This window comes from Oreochromis aureus, linkage group 11, assembly GCF_013358895.1.
Source record: "Oreochromis aureus strain Israel breed Guangdong linkage group 11, ZZ_aureus, whole genome shotgun sequence".
NCBI classification, from domain to species: Eukaryota; Metazoa; Chordata; class Actinopteri; order Cichliformes; family Cichlidae; genus Oreochromis; species Oreochromis aureus.
The window spans coordinates 26246284-26258277 of record NC_052952.1 but is presented as its reverse complement, the minus strand read 5'-3'; positions in this window follow the sequence as shown (position 1 = coordinate 26258277).

The window sequence follows — 11994 nt, the reverse complement described above, 5'->3', positions numbered from 1 at the left end:
TTTTAAGAGTATGATGAAAAATATATACTATCTATCATTATCTTGTTTAAGGCAAAAATTGAATGCTTGTAGCTTAGAGGGTAATTCTTTGGCCCTTTCCTTCAAGTGTGCTCCCAATTTAAAAAACTAAAAAAAGTTATAATAAAAAGATTTTTGAATTGCAACACCATAAATTGATAAAAGATGAAAGACTGAGGTGACACCTATTCCTGAGGATTGAATCAACTAAAACCAAAACTACTGCACTTAGACCTTGTAACAGAATTAAATCTGCATTTAGAATGTAAAGTGTTGCATAACCCTAAAAACATTACGGATAACAAAAAGTGAGCACTCCCTAACATGCTCATTTACTATTCGTTTGCATCTGATTTTTTTCTTTTTAACATTTTGTTAGATTTCTGATATAAATAATATATATCTGATATAATATATACACCTGAGATGAAAACTGAGATTGTGAAACTGTATTTAATTAAAGTTTCCCACACAATCCAAATTAATATCCCAACTAAAATATTTTGACAATAAAAATTAAATAAAGTGTCTTACTTGTGTAAGGAAATCCCTCATTGCACCCAAGTTAGCTTTGAGTGAAGATGAACAGAAGGCGTTAGATAAGGAAGTGATGGTTGTGAATGTGCTTTTATGGTTCACTCCTTTCAGTTTTTCTCAGAAGAATTTCTTTCTACCAACACACAAAGGACTGTTTCAATCAGTCTCTTTCTTGTGACTGAAAGATGTACTGGCTTTTGAAGCTGCATTCTTTGAGGATGATATTTATATATTATTTATATATCTTTTACAACCCAGAATTGGTCCAAATTGGCAGCATGATGTTTTGAGTGTTTATCTTTCTGTGAGGAAGTTAAATATTTTGTTTGTAATTAGGTTTAGGTAAAGTGAAATCCACGTGTAACAAAATTGCAAGATTTCCTGACTATTGTCACAAGTATTCACTCACTCATCCATATCATTAAATTAATAAATAAAGTGGCTAAATTGGCCATGGATTGGATGTAGGCACAGTGTTGGAAGTGCTGCATGGTTAGTACTAGTAGTTAGTAAGTAATGCTAGAAGAGTGCGACTACATAAATGCAAGAACATTACATATTATACAAAACCAGCAAAACAACAGCATATATGTTATAAGAAAAACAATGACAAAATCTGAGTCAATGAAACAACAGTGTGCTCTCTCCTGGAGCCCTTTTGATGAGTACATTTAGCATATAAATCATTTAAAAATTACTTCTTCTTGCCATCAAAACCTTAGAAATCTGACTTTTTGTTCGGAATAAAGAACAGGAAATGAGATGTAAATGGTGAATGCACGCAATCAGTTTTCACTATTGCCACCATTTTTTGAAAAAAAAAATCACTGATGACTCAATAACAGCTTTTATCACAGGCCATTCAGCTGCTGACTTCTTTCTGATGAAATGTGCTGATTTCCTCGGTAATGTGCAGAGCATTTGTGTCCTCTGCCTTTGGCTGCTCTGAGCTTCCAGGCAGCTGGAGGTGTCTGCAGCTGCTCTGTCCTCTGCCCTCTGACAGCCTGATAGCTTGGCTTCAAGTCACTCATGTCATTCACGTTTCCCTTCAAGAGTTAAATAGGACATGTTGCAATACTAACACTGATATCCTATTACTGACTGTGCTTCGGACTAATTTTCAGTTAATAACAAGTGACTAACTGGAAAAGAGCCAACAATGTGAGTCACAATAGATTGGAATGTCAACAGAGCAATGGAGTAAATGTTTATACTTCAACTCACTGTTCTTTTCCTTTAAGATCAAGAGGAAATGTTTAAGTTTAGATGCTTAATGGTTAAATCAGAGCTAGTGTCTACTTGGATGGAGCTAGATCTCGGACATTTCAGGATAGAAAACAGAATATGATCCTTTCTCTTACATGCAAGGCAAAAGCAAGAGGTGAGCAAAAAAAGGTTAATCTTATGGCGCTAGAGTCCAAAATGTCATTTTATATCACCGATATCAACATTCGCATTTTCCTCGGGCACCACAATACTTACTTCCAAAACTTTCTCTTAAAATAATATTCATTATTAGAGACTACCCAAGCATTATGTGGGCTGTTCTCTTGTATATGCATGAGTGTTGGTTTAACGACTTGTTTAACTCTGTTTCATTGTCAGAAGTTTAAAAGTATGGCACTCAGCCAGGGTGCCCTTGGAGCTGCTCTACCTCCTCATCCTGAACGCTCCATGGGCGAGAGCCCAGAGACCTCAAGAAGGCAAGCAACTAAAGTACAAATAAACAGGAGCTGCCAATCAACCTGTACTATTTACTGCCTACAGTAATGGACGGCAGAGTAGAAACTCTTGTGTGTATTTGTGTACTGATTTGGTAGCCAATCCATCGCTAGGCTAACACACAGGCAAAAACAACCATTCACATCCACATTAACACACGCTGGGTTCACCGGTCATTATAAACTGGCTATATGTGTACATAAGTTGCAAAATCACAGATTTGTTTTGTATTACAGGACAACATTTCACTCCTCATACAGAAGCGCATTCCTTGATGTTTCAAACTAACCGATGCTTTGACTGGAAGAGAGGGCAGGTGTAATGGAGATCTGGTTAAGAATGTGGTAGTGTTTTGATTACCTTATTAGAGAATATGTCTCAACACATGGGAAAGGCAACAGCTGCCAACATTTTTAGTGCAATTTTGCTTTGTAATATTTGCGCTAACTAATCCTGATGTATCAAAATTCTGCCCCAAACCAGACTGTGTTTAGCACAATAGAAAAGCGAATCACCCTGGAATAGGATTTTGAGTCTTTATGGATGTTTAATACATACTTCCAGTCATTTTCTGCCTGAGGAAACTGCCATCCTTAACAACCTTCACCACCTTTTAAAGTCAACAGGAGGGGAGTATTTCATACTAAAACCATAGATCTTGGATGGAGTGACACCTTGGATCAAAGCACAAGCTTCTGTAATGTAGCTGAACTTTGGACTTAATGATTTCAAGGTTGTGGGCTTATTGCATCACTATACATCTAAAGACATTAATTTTACATTCCAACTAAAGTGAAGATAAAAAATACTGTCTAATAAAATTTGATAGATCATGTCAAAGTTAAATATACCATAGCTTATCTCATATTGCATGTTACTGGTATTTAAAGGGTTGGGAATGTTTAGGGGGGATTATCAAAATTGTGATATTTAAAAATGTTGCAGTTTGAGCAATCCTGTTACACATTTAATTATCTGTTAATTAATATGAAAAATTTCACAGAATGAAACTTAAATTTAATTGCCATGTGTTTATGTGATGCATACCGATGAAAAGCAGTTTCATAGTTTATTCCACAGTCTTGATAACAGACCAGTCTCCAGTACTAACTGGCTACAGAGTTTTCATTAGTTTGCACAAGTTCAACATTTTAGCTTACTACTTGAACATAAAGTTGTTGTTTTTTTTCACTCTTTTAAAGACTTCCAAGTAACGAGTAACTTCTTGATGTACCAGTCGCCCACTGGATTGAAGCAATAATGCTGAAAGTTTTACTGGTTAAAAACTGAGCTGCAAAAGCAAATTTATTAACTAGTGACTGACACAGTTTTAAACACCCATATGCTCTTTAGTTAAATAGTAAAGCCCAAATGCTGACTAGTTGATTGTTAAGATGAAAGATTAGTAAAATATCCTTTGAGAAGTCAACTAAATATCTCCAAAGTCTAATCTAACATGTCTAAAATACATGGTAAACATGTTTTGTGCATATTGTACACTGAAACAGTTTATGCATAAAGAGCGAGCTACATGTTAACCATATTGGGCTTTTTGTTGGACAAGCTGATATTTTAGGTGAGATGCCGCAACTGCCTTCTATACCTATCCAAACGTCTAACAACACTCACATCCTGTTTATCTCAGCTTTCGCCTTTCTCCATCCATCATCTAGAAGTATGTTTCTTCTTCCATCCCTCCAAACTCTCTGGATAGTCATCGTCTTACAGTTCTTTGCACAAGTCTTCCACGTCTCTTTCCTTCTACATGTAATGTCTGGGGAACCCAGTATTCTCACTGGCACATACTCATGTGAATAATAATCTGATTGTGGTCTGAATATGAGAATTTCTTAAAGGTTTGCTATCTTGGTGATTCTACATTCAATATAATTAAGGCTCTCTAAAGATTTTTTTTAATGAGTTCAGTGAACATTTAGTGTTTGAGTGCACAATACCATAAACAATGAATATTATATTGGAAGCTCATATTTAGAAGTTCTGGGTTCAAACCTGTAAAATTAAAAACAGAAAATTTATAAACGCTTTCCAACAAGTTGTACAGTATGAGAGCAAGTTAGAATCCTGTCCCTCCTGCACTCTCTTGTTTTCAGGCCTTAGAAAAGCCAAGTTGTGACAGAGACTGGCCAAACCAGAGAACATTATTAGTAACAGGTAGGTAGTAGCAGGGGTTAAAGGGGGATTTGCATGTGGGGGAACCCTAAGATCAGATATAGTGATGCCATGAGGGGAGAAGAATTCCTTGGAAATAAGTCACAAAAAGTTTTTCTTTGCGTACGGGCTGTGATTGACTGGGGTGTTATGCTGCCCTGCTATTTATGGAACTGCATTCAGCATGTTATAAGAAGATCTTATTGTCATGTGTCAGTGTGTGGCTGGAACAGTGCAGACCTAAACTGCAGACACTCAGAACAGCTTTATGTCTGGAGCTCAGGAAACAAAACACAAAGACACCAAACATATACCAAATACTAAAAGCTCAGACTAACCAAACTAAATGAACAGAGCACACACATGGGGAAAGTATGACAACAACGTGACAAAGACCAAAGACAGACTCAGACAATAAATAAACGGGAGGAAATCAGGGCAGAGAGGACACACCTGGGCAACACAGGCGAAAGGAATCTAACTGATGAGAGACAGTAAAAAAAGTAGAACATACACAACAAGAGGGACTGTCAAAATAAAACAGGAAACACAACACACTCAGAGACCGAGACCCAGACTCAAGACATGGAAACTAGACACAGGGACAGAGACAAACATCTAGAATCCTAACACTTAAATGAACTATCATGGTGGATCTCCCACTTCTAGGCGAGATACAGCTACTATAAAAAGGCTAAATTCAGTTAGTAACTCTAATCTGACTCTAATCATCATAATTTAAACTAATTTAACCTTGATCTGTGAACACCACAGTCTATACTAAACTCCACTAAACCACATGGTATTTCACACAACCTCTGAATAACACATCATTTTTATAATTACTGTATATGCCAATTTGTATGTTTATTTTTGAAGATGTTTCACTATCTAAAAAACCCCCCAAAATTTCAGGAACATATCCTTAACCAATTAAAAACTCTAAAATGAACAAGGGCATTACAAGTTAGCTTTAGATTTCCAGTTGATCAAATTTCACTTGCTGAACAGTTCTTGCCTTTAAAAATAATCTCTCATGTGTGTCTCCTAGCCTCTTTCTTATATCTTATGATTTGCTCCATCTCTTTCACACATTACAATTTTTTACAGCAGCATTACCTTTAGCTAGCAGAAGAGTTTTCATTTGATATTTGTTCAGCTGTTTGAAAAGTATATATATAGATATACAGAGATATATATAAACATATATGTATATGCACTAGATCCTGAAGTACCGCGACCAACATCTGCACCTTGAAGGGATCAAAAAAATGAGAAGGATTCATGGATGTGTTGCAGGTGTTATTTTGTTGTTACTCCATCTCTACACTGTCAACTGGAAGCAACTCTGCAGCACATAGAAAGCTAACTTGACAGCCCACTTTAACCTCTGGGTGGTAGGTTAATCACATGATTACTTTGGCAGTAGATTGAGGTACAAATCCTAAAAGGAAAAATTTCATACTGTTTAATTTTGGTCCTTATGAAATGTATACAATGAGATCAGTGTATATTCAAAATCTGGCAGCTTCCTCCTTGTTTTACATTTCTTCCTGCTTGAATTATCATTTTGACCAATATAAACAATTTTCAATAAATTCTGTTTTGCATGTGTTAAAATGTTCTTGGCTTTTGAAATATAAGGTTATTATTATGATTTATGTTATTCTTTAGAATCAAGTCTTCAATAGTAAAAAGTCAATAAGTTATTATTCTGAGTGATTTGGGTCGGTGCTTATTACCAACTCACAAATTATTTGTTAGTTACAGATTTTTTTCTTGGTGATTACACCGATATACAACCTTGTAGTACTGTTTCCAATGAGTCAGCAGTTGGCAGTAAATTGTAAATTAAACTGATAAACAGTTTTAAAGTAACATGCTACTCTCATCACATTACATCTGTCAGTAACCCAGTAATATAAGGCATTACTGTTCAGTAATCACATTATGGTTAAAATCATGAACAAAAAAGCAAACAAAAAAAACCAACAACATATTTTTCTTGCTCACTTGCGCTACAATCAGCTGATTTCAAGTCACACATAGAGGGAAAAATGGTGTCTCCAACTTCTGAGTAGTGACAATATGGATATTTCTTTTTAATGTAAGAAAGGAAATTACCAAATATTAAAAACAATGATGTGCATTTCGACTTGTGGGATTACATCCTCTGTAAAGTTCTCTACAGTAGAATCACTTCAGTGATGGCTTTGGAGGTTTATGATGGCTTCTGGAACTATAGCCTAAGAGTTATATTTTTGATTTTATGTGACAATGATCATGTTACAGAGGAATGTGAAAGTAATGTAATGAGTAGTATAAGCAAATTACATCCTCCAGTGGGTAATTAATCGCTTTGCATTTCTCTATAATGGCTGCAAATGTAAACACTGTATTTTAAAGTGTTTGAGTAATATCAACACATAACAGCAAATCAGGAATAACAATCGGAAATGTGTCAGTTAAACGTTTTGCGATATTTTACATTTTTACCCCCGAGTCAGTCTGGCTGGTGTTATTCGTTATCTGAGCTGTCAATATGCCAGGCATCTACATCTATTTACTCTGGAGGAGGCTATTAAATTTTGTGAAAGGAGTTTCATATCCGTCGATGAGTGAGTGAAGCTCACTTCTATCCAGTGGCAGTGAGTTTGAGATGAGTTACTGAACACATCTTGAACTTTTCTCTATGTAGAGACTGTTTTTGTCTGTGTTAGCTGCTGTTAGCTGGTGTTACTGAAATGTGTTCAGACTCAAAACCACATATGATATGCAAATGTATTCAAACTGTTTATCAGAAGGAAAGGATGATTTCTAGGACACTCAAGCCTATTGTTATCTGGTATAACATTAGCTTATAACCAGCTGTGACAATATCTGTAATAAATAAATTCATATTCTTATTTTATAGCCCTTACTTGGATTCAGAAGACGGGACAGAAGAGGAAAAAGAGGATGGGGTAGAGATGATGAAGGAAAGAGCAGTGGTGGATAAAACAAGAAAAAAGGCAGGAGAAAGAGAAAGTGAGACAGAGTTTAAGAAAATACAACAGTACAACTCTTAAACTGCAATATATACAGTAGTTTAAAATATCTATTTATGATGTTTAAATGAACACTAACTTAAAAAATTGATAGTTTGCAGTAGTTATTTGGAACTATATTTAGGTGTTTAGATGATATGGATTCTCAGGAATCCATATCACTGTAATAATTATATTGGGGTATAAAGGGTTACGTAAAATAATGCATAAGTTTTATGAAAAGTAACAAGTAATGTGTAACACATTACATTTTTTGAATGAAGTCCCCAACATTACCCTTGAATACATTAATACTCAGTTTCTTTCACATGTTACAAGACAGAAATAGTTATAAGGTCAAGGTGTGAAGAAGTAGTATACTAACAGGTTCTAGATGGTCTGTAGCAGACTGTATTTAGAAAAAGCAGTCGACAGTACCATTGTTTCAGAGGATGACTTCCAATTTCCATCAGCCAAGTATGAAATCATTCCGCTGCCAATACTGACTGCCAAGTTAGGGCGACAGAGAAAACACTACAGCTAAATCTTATGTTTGTAGTACAAGGAATGAAACCGTCACCTTCCTGTATAGCTTAATCAGAGAGATTAATTTAAAAGTCGATACTGAAACATCGATGGCTAGAGGAGAGCACAGCGTGGAGAAAACAGGCATCAAAGTTAAAAGTCTTTCAAATCATTTGGTATGCATGAGTTTGGCAGTGCAAGTCAATGCAAAGTAGAACAGCTAGTCGTTAGCTATTTAAACACACTGGTATGAAGGAGGCAAACAGAAGCTGTGTGTCCTTTTAAACTATTTTTAAATGAATGGGGATGCAAGAAAGAGTCAAAAACTGGAAGATTTTAACTTTGCATAGCATCATTACATGGCTGAAATGAAAGTGTGTGTGTGTGTGTGTGTGTGTGTGTGTGTGTGTGTGTGTGTGTGTGTGTGTGTGTGTGTGTGTGTGTGTGTGTGTGTGTGTCTGCATATGTGTAGGTCTATATGTGTGTGAACGAAGTGAGAGGGTGTACATATGTTTAACTGTGCACATGACAGGAAGAAGACAGGGGCAGAAAGATGAGAAGGGAAAGGGGGCGTCTCTGTGTGCAACCTTCTGTTAAGATTTGGCAATGGACAATTCGCCTCATCCACTCCCATCTTGTTACTGTGACACTCCAGCCCATTAAATAGAATAGATTATTGATTTTGCTCTCTTCGCCTGCTCTGAGATTTTCCATCAGACCTTCTGTGCAGTAAAAGAAGTGCTGAAGAAAAGCACAAGTCATTATGTGTACTGCCACACAATGATGCATCCCTTATACATATAGGGGGTACGTGAAAAAAACTCCGCCATGGGAGAGACTGAGGAGTATCGTGGTGCTTATTCAGAAATTAAGTCCAAACTCTTCATGTGGCATAATGATTTGAATGAGAGTGGGGCCACTGCAAAATGTGCACACTGTTTTTGTATCGATCCTGCGTCACAGAAAAGACGAGGTAAGCCTGCTTGATAATCGAAAGAGGAGGCACTGAGAAAAACTCCCTGTTCATCATCAGACTTAGATATTGAGTGATGACATCACATCCCCAGGTGCCCATCACAGGACTGTTCACTTGGCTCTGCTCCCGACGAGAAGCCGAATTGATTTATTACTCACATTCAGCTCCTGTTCTTGTCACAGAATATTTTGTCATCATCTCTCTTAGATGCTTTTGACCCACCAATGCTTAACTGCTCCAATGCTCAATAGAGACACTTATCTAAAGAACTGAATCTATTGTATTTAGATTTTTTGTTTTAATTCTAACTGATATAGCCTTATTTCATTAATCTCACCACAACATTCATTGCTCTTTAGAAGATATTTTTAACTGTGTGGAAACATTACAATTAGCAATCACCTTTTGCAAGAAAAACTGCACAATTTATCTTTTATTTAAGTTTATTTATTTGCTTGTTTGAAAGGATGTTGGGAAGGAGACTGGGTGATGGTTTTTCTACTAGTAAAGGTATTTCTACAACATGTAAACAATTCAAAACATGAAAAAAGAGGAAAGTCATAGTTAGATGCACAGTACTACTAACAGAGCAGGAGGCACATTTACTTTAATTTACTTGTTTTAGATTAGTAAGAGGATATATTCAGGCTTTTCATTTACCAAGAGAAAAGATAACGGACTTCTAGATACCTGAGGTAATCGTACTTGCTAGTAAGTATTATATATAATTCACAATTTTATTTTTTTAAGTGCACACGGACATCAAAAGCGTTTCCTAATAAAATTAAAGACAAAGTAGAGGTAATAATCTTGCCTGCCTGGTTTTGCGCACTAAAGAAAGTCACATTTATTTAAACAGGAAGGTTAATTATTAAGAAATTGGTCAATAAGTCCGTATAATAGTCAGAGTATTACATTAACACCACTAACACTAGTTTTAAAGGAAAAGCCTGAATTATAAGGGTTTATAATGACTACATGTAATGTGTGTTTTTAGGTGTCTTCCCAGATCTTTGGGGATTAACTCCTGATTTAATGGTGTTTTTATTCAATAAAGTTCATATTCAGTATCTGCATTTCTAAAATTCAGAAATCTGTGGCAGCCACACCCATTTTATAAGACCGAAACTGTACATTAAGTCCAGCCATGGTTAAAAAATTCTGCCAAAGAAAATACATTTATTTTCCCCGCTGTGGAGCTGCAGGTGTTTGCGCTGATTTGGCATTAGCTTACTGCAAATGAGATCCAGAAACCTGCTGGTTCAGTGCAACAGTGGCAAACAAGGACACACACTGTCACTGATGCGAAACACCTGAAATCAGACCGGATGGTATCATACAAGTGCAGACTCACAATACATGCATTTACAGTAACAAGAAGAAAGAAGAATGTTGTAAAAAGTGTGTTTGTGAAACATCTTCCCTTCTAAATATTTCACCATCAACTGTAGGCTGTAAAGTGGAAACATTTAGAAGCCACAGCAAGTCACCGATTGCTGATGCCCATGAGTGCATGAAATCTCCAACACTATGCTGACAGAATAAATCCAAACCTCCTCTGGCATTAAAATCAGCACAAAACCTGTGCATCAGGAGCTTCGTGGTTGGGTTTTCATGGCTAAGCAGCTCCTGCAGGTATAATTTGCTGGTAGTCGGCTACTTATATTAATACAGTGTTGTTCGTTTTCTGAGAGTGAAATGTTAAATTACATTTTTTAGGGTCAGTGACATCAACATGTCACCATCAGGTAACTAATAACTATTGCAGCTGTCGCTTTCTTTGAGTACAGATGGCCATCTGTATGTAAGTGTCGCTATTTGAAAAGCCAAACAGCTGGATTACCTCCCAGAGGCAAACATGAAAGAATAAAAATAATAACACTGAATTGAGTGACTTACAAGTTACAGTGCAAGTCATAACTCTTCAATTGCTTTTCGTGATTTAATTCAGCTTTTTTCTTCTCTTTTAACAGTTGTGGGTGACTATTTTATGGAGGTGAGGTAACCTTTGAAAACTCTATTTTAATTCACTGAGGAAAAACAATTGGGTTGCACATGTGAAGCAGCAACAGGTAAATAATAGCGGAGCCACTGGTTTAGTCAAATCTGCCTCATTATCTGAATCAGACAGACAGAAATTTTAAGTCAAAACAAATGGTGCATGTATGGTGTATGGTGACTGACTGAGTCATTATAGAAAACAATGTAATCAACAGGCATCATCCATTATCTCCCTCCCTTGCTGGCTGCCAATTTAATATGCTGTATTTTTATGCGTATGCCGTTGTGTCGTGTTTACCGGCTCTCTATTGTTTTGTAGATGCGGAATTGCACCGTTTGACTTTGGGCCTAAATTTTTGATACTTGTAAAAGGTTTTCATTTTGCTGCACAGACAGATTTCTCCACATGATGATATTGTAGTCCTTTCAATTTTTCAAACACATTGGAGATCTCAGAAAAGAAGTGCACAAATAATTGCATGGTTGATCAATGCCATTCATTTACCTGACTGGTTTTAATCTGCGCTCTCAAAGCACCCACTGAGCAGGTTAGAGCTGGCAGCTGCATTTACCGGGTGGGTCTGCTCGAGTCTCATTCATAGAGAGGATTGCTATGTTGATTAGCAATAATTAAAAAAAATGGATGCAAGTTAATGGCACTTACCAATGATGAAGTGATTTCTGCTCTTCTAAACTGAAATGAGGCAGGAAAGTTGTGTGCTACAGCCAGGACAGGATGTCAAGTGCTCCTATCTACTTGACTGGACATGAAGCATACCAGTTTTAACTTAATGTTTATCTTATATCACTAATTTCCACATTTTCACTTTGAAAGAAAAGTAAGAATGGAAAGAAACTGTCTTGCATCACCATTTTCCACAGTTTCCACTGTTGTAAGACAGTTTATTGTGTCCCGAATCCACAAATATATAATAACCATATCAAATGTGAGCAGAACCACACACTTCTTTGCTGATTACACTGGCACATGTTTTGTAATACATTTTCGACACCATTAGA